We start from the raw sequence: 13,561 nt of genomic DNA on the forward strand, positions 1-13,561 counted from the left end.
AGCACCACCACTCAGCAGCAGCAGCAGCAGCACCACCACTCAGCAGCAGCAGCAGCAGCACCACCACTCAGCAGCAGCAGCAGCACCACCACTCAGCAGCAGCAGCAGCACCACCACTCAGCAGCAGCAGCAGCACCACCACTCAGCAGCAGCAGCAGCACCACCACCACTCAGCAGCAGCAGCAGCACCACCACCACTCAGCAGCAGCAGCAGCAGCACCACCACTCAGCAGCAGCAGCACCACCACTCAGCAGCAGCAGCACCACCACTCAGCAGCAGCAGCACCACTCAGCAGCAGCAGCACCACTCAGCAGCAGCAGCACCACTCAGCAGCAGCACCACTCAGCAGCAGCACCACTCAGCAGCAGCACCACTCAGCAGCAGCACCACTCAGCAGCAGCACCACTCAGCAGCAGCACCACTCAGCAGCAGCACCACTCAGCAGCAGCACCACTCAGCAGCAGCACCACTCAGCAGCAGCACCACTCAGCAGCAGCACCACTCAGCAGCACTTGTTCAAATATATTCTCTCAATGTTTCAAGCTTTATTACAAGTGTCACAAAAAGATGTTAAATAATGCTATAGGTGTCACATTTGCAAATTCTATAAATATTGCCATTTACAATAACAAAATTAATACATTTGCTATTATAAAAACATAAACATAACTTAAAAAATTATTTACAAGACCAATAGCTCCAACTTTTCTAATGCGAGACCTATTGCATTTCCAATGCTTGTTTTTCATCTTCAGACTTTGACCCAGAACAAGAGTTGGAGGCAGAAAAGTGAGAAAGGAGGACAAAGAAAGACTTGAAAACTGCATCAAACTGAAAAAGCAGAAATTGAAAAGTAGCTGCAAAAGCTAGATAAAGAGACTAGAAGTGTAAGGTGGCAGAAGAAAGACATGATGTTGCTTAAAGTCTATGCAGCCTTAATACTGGATAACCAGGTATTCGACAATCCCAGCAGCAAGCTTTTAAGAAAAACTTGCTGAAACAATACAAACAGGTTTTTGTTCGCAGGTATCCAGAGTATGTTCCAGGTATCAACCCAAATTACTATACTGCGAGCAGTGCGGCCTATCCAGGTACAATGGGCACAGAAATATTACAGATCAAAATGAGTCACACCACAAAGGACTATTCAAACATTTTTCAAGAAGGTTTAGTGTTGACAGATTTCCTTCGAGAAGGCGGTTATAAATAACGAATATGTTACTTCTTGCACTTGGAACAAAACGAAGACCAAACTAAAGGCTGCAGCTCTGGTTTCCTCCATTTGTATTAACACCTTAGCTGCTAGGGATATTTTTATCCTGTGCTGCATTCCCACATTTACCATTGTTCATGACAAGCTCAGCTCGTCATCAGCACAGCTCAACTGTGCCTCATGACGAGCTGAGCTCGTCATGAGCATGGAAGGGGTTAATAGGCACTTCTATCTTCCTATTTACTTCAAATCTCACAAAGAGTTCGATTATTAACCCAGGTGTGCTCCAGTAAAGTCAGGGTGGATGCTGGAAGGTGACCGCGAACAAATCCATTCTGCTGGACAGGTCGTCTGCTCTATGGCGGCACTCTAGTGGATGTGGTGAGCAATAGGTCCTGAGCCAGGTATTGAATGAGTCACACACATTGACTGACCATCCTAATGATTGTTGCAATGTTTTATCTGTTGCCTTGTAAGATTTTTAAGTTGATGGGCGTTTACATAACAAATGGTTCAAATTATATGTATAGTTTATCTATGGTGCATTTGATTTCTCTAACCGATCCAATAAAATTATATTATTAAATATTCTGTTGTGGTAGTATTTAAAAGGAGCCTCTCTGGGGTGTTTTCATGGTAATCACAGGTTACGGAATGTGCTTATTTGTCGTACTGTTTGACAGTAAAGGGGTATCAACAAGCACTGGGTACCTTTTCACTGTTGGAAGTATCTGTACCCCTTTAAATGCATCTAGAAAGATTGTGTAAGCTGCATTTCTTAGGAGCAGAATTTAGAAGTGTTTCTTTCAACAGGTTTACATTCTCAAATTCTCCACCAGATGTAGTCCTTAAAATCATGGTTGAAAAATTGACATTATCAAACGTTTACTTACTTCCAGCCCCTATTTATTTAAATTTTTTAGGTCTCGGCTAGCGAAGGCTGCGCTTGCGCAGTCTCGCTCGCGAGATTTCATGTTTCTTAGTATGGGGCTTGAACCCGCTTCTTCTCCATTTGCTGGCTTCCAAAACGGAGGCCAGCCATTGGTGGAGCGGGGCATCACTCCTTTTAAGCCCCGTTAGCACGGATTCGAGGGCGTTTTTTTCTCGGTTTTTTATTTAAGCACCGTCCCTTTCCCGGTGGTGGGCGTTTTTAAAAATAAATTTTTTTTACAGGGCCGTTCTCCTGTTTATTTCGTGTCTCTGTTGCCGGTATGTACGGAGCTTACTTATGCAGCTTCTTTAGTATGTCTTATAGGTATTATGTGTTTTTATTACATTTTTTAAATTATTTGTCGAAAAATTTGTTCGTGTTATATTAATTTATAGTGTGTCTACTTTCTGCTCTGCTTTTTTATCATAGCTAGTAGTTTCTTTAAAATATATTGATAATGTTTTATTGTTTTCGTAATTGATGCTTTTTTGACGAAAGTGCGGTTTGTCGGAGTTTGGGGAAAGTCTCATTTGACTACGGCAGGACGGAGCATGTTTTTCTTTTAATAGGCTGTTATCGATATGTTGGGTAGAGTTCCAAAATTATCGGTAAGTGGCGCAGCAAAATGAAGGTAAGTTTCATATTTTTTAAATGTTTGTAAAATTCTAATAGTAAATGTATCCGTTTGCCAAGTTTTGTTTTCTTCCACTTTATTGGTAACTGCACAAGCGTCGTTCTATTTTACTTACAGGTTAGTCAAATTTTTTTTCTAACGTATTTCTCGCTTATTTTATGTGCTATTTTTTGATGTTGTATGTATTATTCACTATGTTCGACAGTTTTTACTTTTTTTAATGCTCTTTTTTTCAGTCCGAAGTGACTTAGTTTTGAATGGATCACTAGGAAGCCATTGGTTCCAACACTTCGGCACACAGGTACACGTTTAAACTACTATATTATTAGATGTATGTTTGGCAAGTTTTGTGTTATTTTACTTTATAGGTAACTGCACAGGCGTCGTGATAACGTTTCTTAAAGGTAAGTTTTTTTTCATAATGTTTTCATAGCTTATTTTATATTCTCACTACTCTCTACTACTTACTCTACAAATATCCAATACTCTACACTACTCAATATCAACTACTCGCTCTACTACTTACTCTACAAGTCTAATACTCCCTACTCAGTTTAGTACACAAAAAACTACTCTACAGTACTCACTATAACACTACTACACACTCTACTACACACCCTTTACTATACACTCCTACTCATACTCACTCCAATACTCACTCTTTACTACTCACTCAAATATCACTACTCACAACTACTTACTCCACAACTCTCTACTACTCTCTAATAACTAATACTCAATATCAACTACTCGCTACTACTCACCACTGAATAGCATCTAATTTATAGAACTTTCTGTAATACTGTACGACACTATCTGCTACTCTACTACTCACTCTCTACTACTCACTCTCTACTACTCACTCTCTACTACTCACTCTCTACTACTCACTCTCTACTACTCACTCTCTACTACTCACTCTACTACTCACTCTACTACTCACTCTCTACTACTCACTCTCTACTACTCACTCTCTACTACTCACTCTCTACTACTCACTCTCTACTACTCACTCTCTACTACTCACTCTCTACTACTCACTCTCTACTCACTCTCTACTACTCATAAATACTTTGTATGTGTATGGGTGTGACTGCATGTAAATGTGTGTGGCTCTAGGACTCTTTACTACTCACTCTTTAAAACTCATTTTCACTTTTTACTACTCGCTCTCTAATACTATCTTTACTAATCACTCTCTCCTACTCACTATCAACTACTCACTCTACTACTCTACTACTTATTCTACAACTCTAATACTCCCTAATACATTTAGTACTAAAAATAAAATACTCTAAGGTACTTACTCGAATACTCTACTACACACTGTCTACTACACACTTCACTACACTCTACTACTCACGCTTCTACTCTCTAATATCACTACTCTCTACTACTCCACTACTTACTCTACAAATATCATATACTCTCTACTCGTTGTACTACTCAATAGTAACTACTCGCTACTACTCACTATAATACTCTATTACTCACAATACTATGTGTGTGTGTGGCTCTGAGTGCGTGTGTGTGACTGTGTGTGGCCCTGTGTTTGTGTGTGGCACTGTGTGTGGCTCTGTAGGTGGCTCTGTGTGGGTAGCTTTTTTGGGAGGTGGCTCAGTGAGGGTGTGTGTGTGTGACTGTAGGTGGCTCTATATGAAGGACTGTATAAGTAGATCTGTGTCGGTGGCTATGTGTGGGTGGCTCTGTATGTGTGTGTGTGTGTGGGCAACTGTGTGTGTGTGGCTCTGTTTGTAGGTCTCGCAATTGCACATGATTAAGCTATTGGCATTGTAAATGACAATCCCATTTATTTATATGTTTAAAAACAAAAAGATAAATAAAAATAATGTCATGAGCAATGCCAATACCGCAAACTTTAACAATGCAGAGGCCATTGCTTTGTAAATGCTTGTTTTAAGTGCACAACAGTTTCCTTTCTCGACGCCTCTTCTGTATACAAGTTACTCTAAACCTCATGCCTACCAGTCTTAGGCTCTTTTTTGGAAACCACAACCCTCTTAATTCCAGCAAGCAATTGCTTCTCACATAGCCCCCTCTAATGATATTTGTGTCAATATACCACAAAAAAACTGTTAATGCATGAAATGAACATGCAAAAGTTACTTCAACAACTAATGGACTGCCCATCAACTTTGGGCTCTCGGTAGTGTGCTACTCACTGAATGCTTTATAAATGCAATTAAAATTAACAACCGGACTAAAGATTAGAAAGGAATGTGGCTCCTGCTGTCAATTTTAGTTGGCTGTCAATTACAGAAAAATTAGATAACGCAGTGTTAAACAGTATGCAGGGACAAATGGATATGTAAAACAGATATTACTACAAGTAGCTTTGCTTTCTACTCACTAAGATGTCTTTTTACACACTTATGGCGTTGAACAGTCAGACAACAGACATTATATGGCTGGCAGTGAGTAATGCAGTTTCTTTTTGTTTAGGCATCAGCAAGAAAAGTGGAAGTCAGTCAATTCTGAATTGTGGACTTGTTCACACCCATGCGTGGCCCTTGAAAACCTGTGTGTCTGGGTATGAATTCAAGAATTGGTGCGAGAATATAGGACTATAAAACTCCTTCCAGGAACTACTTTATGCAAAAAGCAAACACCTGCATTTGGCAACACTCAAAACAGGATAGGCACTAATCAATAGCCTTCAGCTGTAGATTTCAGGTGAAACACTATTTCTCACACTGCATTCTGGTCAATGTTGTCCATCTTTAAAGAAGTCTCAGTTCTGTCAGTGAAGCAAAGCTTGATGAGGAAAATGCTACTTACCAGTATGCATCTGTTCTTGGCATGTAGAGCTGCAGAGTTGCACAGTGTGCATAGATCGCCACCTAGTGTTGGGCCCGGATATTTGCAGTTTGTTGTTGCCCTGAAAAGTTCTTTGGTAGTCACGAGATAGGTGACTGCTGCTTAGGACCACATTGCGCATGGGCATCTGCTCCATCCCCAGATTGTTTTTCGCCATTAGGGAAATGATGGATCTTTGCAAGAAAAGGAAGGATGCCCATGTAATTTGTATCTAATTAAGAGAATATTGGAACAGACTAGGGTAGCAGGGGAGGCGGGTGGGCGGGTCCAACACTGCAGCTCTAAATGCCAAGAATAGATGCATACTGGTAAGTAGCATTTTCCGTCCGAGGCATATGAGCTGCAGATTGCGCACACTGCATAGATTGTATAGCAGTACCCACTCTTAGCGGCGACCACCCCTATCTGTTGCAGTAGTTTGGAATAATGTTTTGAGAACAGCCTGGCCCACATTAGCTTGTTGTTTTGTTTGCACATCTACACAATAGTGTTTTGTGAATGTGTGCGGTGTAGACCATGTAGCTGCTCTGCAGATGTCATCTAGGGGAATGTTCCCTAAAATTGCCATTGAAGCCCCTATTTTCCTTGTAGAGTGGGCTTTAGGAGGAGCAGATAACGTACGTTTAGCTTTGTGGTAACAAATCTGTATGCATTTGTCAATCCATCTAGCTATCCCAGATTTTGAAATGGGATTACCCTTGTGCGATGGTGAGAAAGACACAAAAGTTGTTTTGTCTTACGAAAAGGTTGTGTCCTTTCTATGTATTATAGCAGTGCTCTTTTGACATCTAATGTGTGAAGAGCTTCTTTCTGCTACTGACTGGTTGCAAGAAGAAAACGGGCAGTTTCACAGTTTGATTGAGATGGAATGGAGAAATGACTTTGGGCAGGAATTTTGGATTAGGACGTAGAACTACCTTATTTTGATGCATTTGCAAAACGGGTTCTTGGATGGTTAGTGCTGTAGTTCACTAATTCTCCACAGAGAAGTAATAGCTACTAGGAAAGCAACTTTCCATGTTAAAAATTGTAATTCACATCTGTGTAAAGGTTCAAAGGGAGGTCCCATTAACCGTGTGAGAACAACGTTTAAATTCCACACAGGCGAAGGTGGTACTCTGGGAGGAATTCTATTAAGGCCTTCCATAAAAGCTTTCTCCACGGTTCTGTGTTAAGAGGTGTGGAGACAGGTGCAGTTTTTGGTGCGGTACTACAGACAGTTGTAGCAGTGTGGTGTACCACGGTTGTCTGGCCCACGTTGGAGCAACTAGGATGAGGGTCAGAGAATGCTGCTGTAGTTTCCGTACTGGCCCACGTTGGAGCAACAAGGATGAGGGTCAGAGAATGTTGCTGTAGTTTGCGTACTACTAGTGGCACGAGTGGCACGAGTGGTAGAGGTTGAAAAGCGTACGCAAATCTGTTTGACCAATTCATCCATATCGCATTGCCTTTTGACAGTGGGTGTGGATATCTGGCGGCGAAGCTTGGGCATTTTGCGTTTGTGGGTGGCAAATAGGTCTATTTGAGGTTGTCCCCACATCTGAAAGAATGGTTTAATAACTTGCATATGAAGTTACCACTCGTGCGTCTGTTGTGTTTGACGACTTAATAGATCGGCTATAGTATTTTGTACTCTGGGAACATGCTGGGCTAGGAGGAATATGTTGAGGTATAGCCCACCTCCATATGTCCTATGCTAGCTGAGAGAGTTGCAGGGAGAGTGTGTGCCTCCCTGCTTCCGTATGTGGTACATTGCTGTCATGTCTGTGCGGACTAACACAGCTTTGTTTGCTACTTGCTTCGGGAAAGCTTTTAGTGCTAGGAATATTGCTAGTAACTCCAGATGATTGATGTGGAGTAATTTTTGTTGCTGTGTCCACCTGCCTTGCATGGTGTGTCGCAGTAGGTGGGCTCCCCAGCCGGAGAGCGATGCGTCCACAGTCAAGATTATCGGAGGAACTGGCTCTAGGAACGGTCGTCCCTTGGAAAGGTTTTTGGTGTTCCACCACTGCAGAGAGCGAGGAGTCCGACCATCTACCAACACTAGGTGTGTTAAGTGACCGTGAGCCTGGTTCCATTGACGTGATAAGCACTCTTGTAGCGGACGCATTTGAAGTCTTGCATGGGGTACTATGAAGATGCAAGAGGCCATCATCCTTATGAGTTGCATGAACACTCGTGCTGGGAGGGAGTGTTGTAGCTGAAACTTTGTTAAAAGAGTTTGCATGCTGGCTATCCTTGCTGGAGTGGGATAAGCTAGCGCTGTTGAGGTGTTTATTGTGGCACCGAGGTACTGTTGTACTTTGGATGGCTGTAGATGAGACTTGGTGCGGTTGATTGTGAACCCCAAGTTGTGGAGCAGTTGGATGGTGGCATGAGTGTGTTCAACGCATTGATTGTATGAGCTGACTTTTATGAGCCAGTCGTCTAGGTACGGGAAGACATAGATGTGCTGTCTTCGTAGATGCGCTGCCACTACTGCTAAGCACTTGGTGAATACTCTTGGTGCTGTTGTGACTCCGAATGGGAGTACTTTGAATTGATAGTGCTGCCCGTCAATTACAAATCTGAGATACTTCCTGTGAGCCTTGTGAATGGGAATGTGGAAGTATGCGTCCTTGAGATCTAGAGTAGCTAGGAAGTCGTTTTGCAGCAGGAGCGGAAAGACTTGTTGGAGTGTGACCATGTGAAAATGGTATGACAGTATGTATATGTTTAGCGGTCCGAGGTCTAAAATAGGCCTTAGAGAGCCGTCCTATGGAATCAGAAAATAGAGAGTAAACCCTCTTGTTTTGTTGGTGCAGAGGAACTGGTTCTATTGCATTTTTTTCTAGCAGGGATATTACATCTTGCTTTAACCCCTTCCACGCTCATGACGAGCTGGGCTCGTCATGGCGTAGCCTCCTCGCACGCTGATGCCGAGCCCAGCTCGTCATGAAGCATGGGATTTTGAAAATCTCAGCACAGAAGGAGAATTCTCTGAGCGCGGATGCGGTTAAATGATAAATGTTCTTGTGGCATTGGACGCTGTTTGAGTGGTATGTTTGGGGGGGGGGGTAGATGTTCGTTCTAGACAGTAACCTGACTGAATAATTTGTCGCTCCCACCTGTCTGATGTGATATTGATCCAGGCAGGCAGGAATTGTTTAAGTCTTACCCCCCTACAGAAGTGGAATGTTGGGGGGTATGGGGAAAAAAGTCATTAGGTAGGGGTAGAGCGGGAGTTGTTTTTGCCTCTGCCTTGGTTGTTGTTACCCCTGTAACCCCCTTTCTGGTAGCCCTTAGTGAATATGGGTTGCCCAGGGGTTTTGTAGGAAGTGGAGGGACTTTCTGAGGAGTAGCCTCTTGTATTGCCTCTGTATGAGCGACGAAAGGAAGGTCTGGGAGCTTGCTGCTGCAAGGCTCCCATAGATTTTTCTGTATCGGTGTCTTTATTCATTTTCTCTAAAGACACGCCAACATTTGGGCCAAATAAATGTGTCTCATCAAATGGCTGATTAAGGATGGAGTTTTGTACCTCAGGTTTAAAACCTGAAATACGTAGCCAGGCAGGTCTACGTAGTAGGGTGCTGGTATTGATTGCCTTTGAGGCAGTATCTGCATCGTCTAGGGCACAACGGATGAAAGTATTAGTGATATTTTTACCTTCCTGTGTAAGTTAATTAGCCCTGTTTTTGTATTTGTCTGGTAGGTGCTGCATTATGGACTCTAGTCATCGTAATGTGCCCTGTCATATCTCGCCAGCAACTCTTGGGTGTTGGCAATGCGCCAGATGTTAGCTGCTTGTGCCGCTGTTCGCTTGCCGGAGTCAAGGAGATTAGATTCTTTGTCTGGTGGTGAGGCCTCACCTGTTGTCTGGGAATAAACACGTTTATGCACATTAGACACTACTAGAGAATCTAATTGTGCTGGACCTTTGATATAAACTGGATCTGCAGGGGCAGCCTTATATTTTTTCTCAATGAGAGGATTGAGGACCCTAGCCTTTACAGGATCCTTAAAAACCTCTGTTGAGTGCTTGATGACACCCTTAAGCATAGGTAAAATGTCAGTAGACCTTTGTGTGTTATCAAAAGTGTCCAATAGGAAATCTTCCTCCACTGCATCTGTGTGTAAGTCCACCCCATGATATTGTGCAGCCCTTTAGACTAGTAGGTTAAATCCTAGTGTCCTCTGCTGGGGAAGGTCTGGAAGGGTATACATTATCTTGTGGGACGTAAGGCACATCACGGGTGATGTAATCATCCCATGGATTAGGTGACTGAGGGGGGACTATTGGCTCCTGCTGGGTCGTGTGCACCCCCACCTATGTCTTCAGAATCTGTGTCTACATCGTCATCTGGATTAGTAGATGGTGTAGGTGAATAATGTGGTGGAGGAGGTGTAGGAGGAGGAACAGTATGGGGAGGTGGTGGAGAAGGGACCCTTAATGGTGAGGTTGCAATGTCCTTCTTTGGCGGAGGAGGAGGTGCTGCTGTCTGAAGTGGTCTCTTCTTGGAGCGGAGAGTCAATTGTACGGTTTTAGGATCCTCTACAAGAGTTTTCTGATTGGGATCCGGTGTAAAAAGTTCTTCTGAGTAGGGCAAATCCCTAGCTGTCAAAGTTTCCGGCTCCGTAAGTTTTTTCAGCACTGAGTCAGTAGCTGGTGTCGGGTCTTTTGGCTTAGGAGTGTGCCCTTTTGAAATGTCTTTTACCGGAACCTATTTTTTCGGATCCAGGTGTTTTTTCGGCTCCGACGTGTGTGAATCTGGCGCTTTAAGTGGTTTTTTACTCTGCTCCGAATGCGGTTCCGGCGTCGATGAGCCGCTGCAAGTCTTTGGCACCGTGTGCTTAGGTGTCGGAGCAAGGGTCGGCGTAGTAGAGGAAGATGGCTTCTTCTTTGGTGTCGGTATAGGATTGGCACCGGGAATAGGCTGGCTCGAGCCGGAGCCACCTGAAGGCTTAGTGGGCTTCTTTGCCGGTCCCAAAGGCGGGGTGGGAAGCAGTGTCTCGGTGTGCACCCGGGCCCGAAAGTGAGGGTGTGACCGAAGCCTTTTTTGAGGGTGTCGAGGAAGGGTTGGGGCCCATGGTCTTACTCACAACCCGTTGAGCTGGAGTGATGTTCGACGTCAGAGTCTTTGGCATCTGAGGATCCGATACTCTCTTCGGCGTGTTGGTGTTCTGGCACGTCGACGCCCTCTTTGAACATGTCATAGGGGATTGATGCCGACGAGCAAACCATAGTTCTCCGGGCTCGTCGGTCCCGAATGGTTTTCTTGGAGCGGATTGAGGCACACGCCGAACAGTCTTTGGCCTTGTGCTCCGGTGAAAGGCAAAGGTTGCACACCTCATGTATGTCGGTGTGGGGAAACTTCGACCCACATTGAGGACACTTCTTGAATGGGTTCTTTCCATGAGCCAGAAAGAAAGGCCTAGGTAGGCCCGAAGGCCTTCGTCGATGATCGGAATCGAAGACTTCGAAGTGGTAGAGAATCGAGTCGATGTAGCGTGATCGAAACAATACCGTCGAACTGGGTGAGGATTGCGCGCCGAAGGAAAATCGGTTCCAAACTGGAGCACAGGAAACACATCAGAGCCCGATGGCGGAAAAAAACAATCTGGAGATGGAGCAGATGCCCATGTGCAATGTGGTCCTAAGGAGGAGTCACCTATCTTGTGACTTCCATACTTTTCAGGACAAACTGCAAACATCCGGCCCAACACTAGGTGGCAATCTATGCACAGTGTGCAATCTGCAGCTCATATGCCTCGAACCAATTTTTTTCAATAGTTTATTTTCTCAGCTCCAGATATGTGCCAAATGTGCAGCATTCAACACCGGCTGTGCTCCACCTAAGAGTTCAAAGAGCAAGACACAGCTGGGGGTTATAAAATGAAAAATTGGACAAAATGAACAGGTATCAAAATAAAAAATTAAATATTACAAGAAATTACACGTCATCATGCTTTGCTTCACTGGAAGAAATAACTTTTCAAAGAATCAAAACTGACCAGAATGCATCATCAGGTCTACTGAGTCATGTTTCACTTAAAACCCACAGCTGAAGGCTATTGCTGCGTGCGTACCAATACTGCTTGGAGTGCTGCCAAATAGTTGTTTAATCCAAATGGTTCCCATAGTCAATAGCTGTGCACCAGAAGGAGATGACCCTTGCAGTAACATGGTATTTGATGAACAGTGAAGAGGGCACTGGTCTTTAAATGTTATGTTTGGCACTCGTATCGTTGTGCTCTACAGAAGAGCTCATTACAACTGAACCATGTCTGCTGTTGAGAAAAGTAAAGACTGGAAGAAATGAACAGTTTAAGCTTAAAAAAAACACTAAGAAATTAATAGTATAAAATGATACAAAGAATGCATTACATGTATTTTCCCACTAACAGCCCAACTTTGGAAACTGAGCGTTCCTGAAAACCGAAGAACTTGAGGAACAGACAAATGTATTACTTTGTGTATAGATCAAAGGAGGGATTAAGTAGTCCATGTAGAATGGCATGCTATTTTCCAACTACTTGTGCGATATAATTTGTTTGTGGAGTATGGGAATTTTAGAGAAAAGACTCTTCGAGAATTTTGTCGAGCCATTTCTACTGTAAAGTACTATACTCCTTAAAAAATGATTAGCCAATAGCAAAGCACAAATATTGTCTTGCTTTCATATCACTGCAAGTCACTAAATGTGTCAGTATTGTGTTTTTATCTAGGAACCTGAATCAATATTGCTATGTTATGCCCTTGTACGGCTATAATCAATAATATCCCTATAATGGCGTAAGAATCAGATCCATATTTAAGTAAATAGCCCTTGCAGTCCAAAGCACGGCAGAAGCTACTTCCTTGGATTCCTAGAAAGCACGACGAGTTCTTTCGACACACCAAACCTCAGGCAACCTGGGAAATCCCCATTTGCTTTTGTTTTGATTTGTCATTGAACTCCTGCGAACACTAAAGGAACAGTCAGTTCTTAGTGACATCTTTATTGACGTCTTATGTCCAAACCTTACGTCAAACTCGGCACCTTTCAGGTATAAATATACCAACGTTGCCTTAAGCAAATACACTGTGGTGGTTTTGGAGCCGAGCAGCTATCTACTTGCCCGAGAGCCCAGCTGATGCGAGAGCCCACGGACGCTGCCCCTCCTCTGACGCACTGAGAGAGACGCTGTCTTTTCTCCTGCCGAGAAATCCAGCCCCGGTGTTCTCAGCCGCCTTCGCGGGCTGCTGGGATATCGAGTCCTGAAAGAGAGATACCAAACCTCCTGCATTCTATTACCCAGGTACGGAGCTGACTAAATCCTTAAAGAGAATTCTTGAGTCAGATTCTTGGCAAAACTAACTTAACTTAAACTGCTACTTACTTACTCTTTCCCACGTATTAGGCTTAGGTCAGGTACACCGGGGTAGGCGTATTTTAGAAGCACCAGTTGAGTATGTTAGTCAATGTATATATGTATGTATATATGTTATCCATTTTAAAGTATCTTATGGCTAAGAAACCATATCAATGCTTTTACAGTATTATTTCATAATACTCTTTTTACTGTACGCACTTTACTTTACATTAAGTATTGCAATTATGGCAATTCATTTCTCTTGCATGAGAAAGAAGACTGCTCAATAAATTACACCTTTTTATTGAAAACGCCAGTCTCTTTTCTCTGCACTCTGGTGAAACCAAGTACGCACATTTGACTGAGTGAAATAGCTGTCTATTGTTTTCACACAACTCTAGAGATACACTCTTATTTTGAGGGAGCAAAGTTGTCATGTTATATGGTTGCAGAAGCGAATCCCTTCTTGTCTATCCAGGGAGGTTAAACTCCTCCTCGTTTATTCGAGAACGTTTCTAGTGACCTCTGAGCTAGCTGGCAAACCTTAAGTCTAATATAGTCAGTAGAGACCTAGTCAACCTCAGTCCTACGTCTACACTTCTGAAAATATTA

This window comes from Lissotriton vulgaris, chromosome 5 (assembly GCF_964263255.1).
Source record: "Lissotriton vulgaris chromosome 5, aLisVul1.2, whole genome shotgun sequence".
Taxonomy (NCBI): Eukaryota; Metazoa; Chordata; class Amphibia; order Caudata; family Salamandridae; genus Lissotriton; species Lissotriton vulgaris.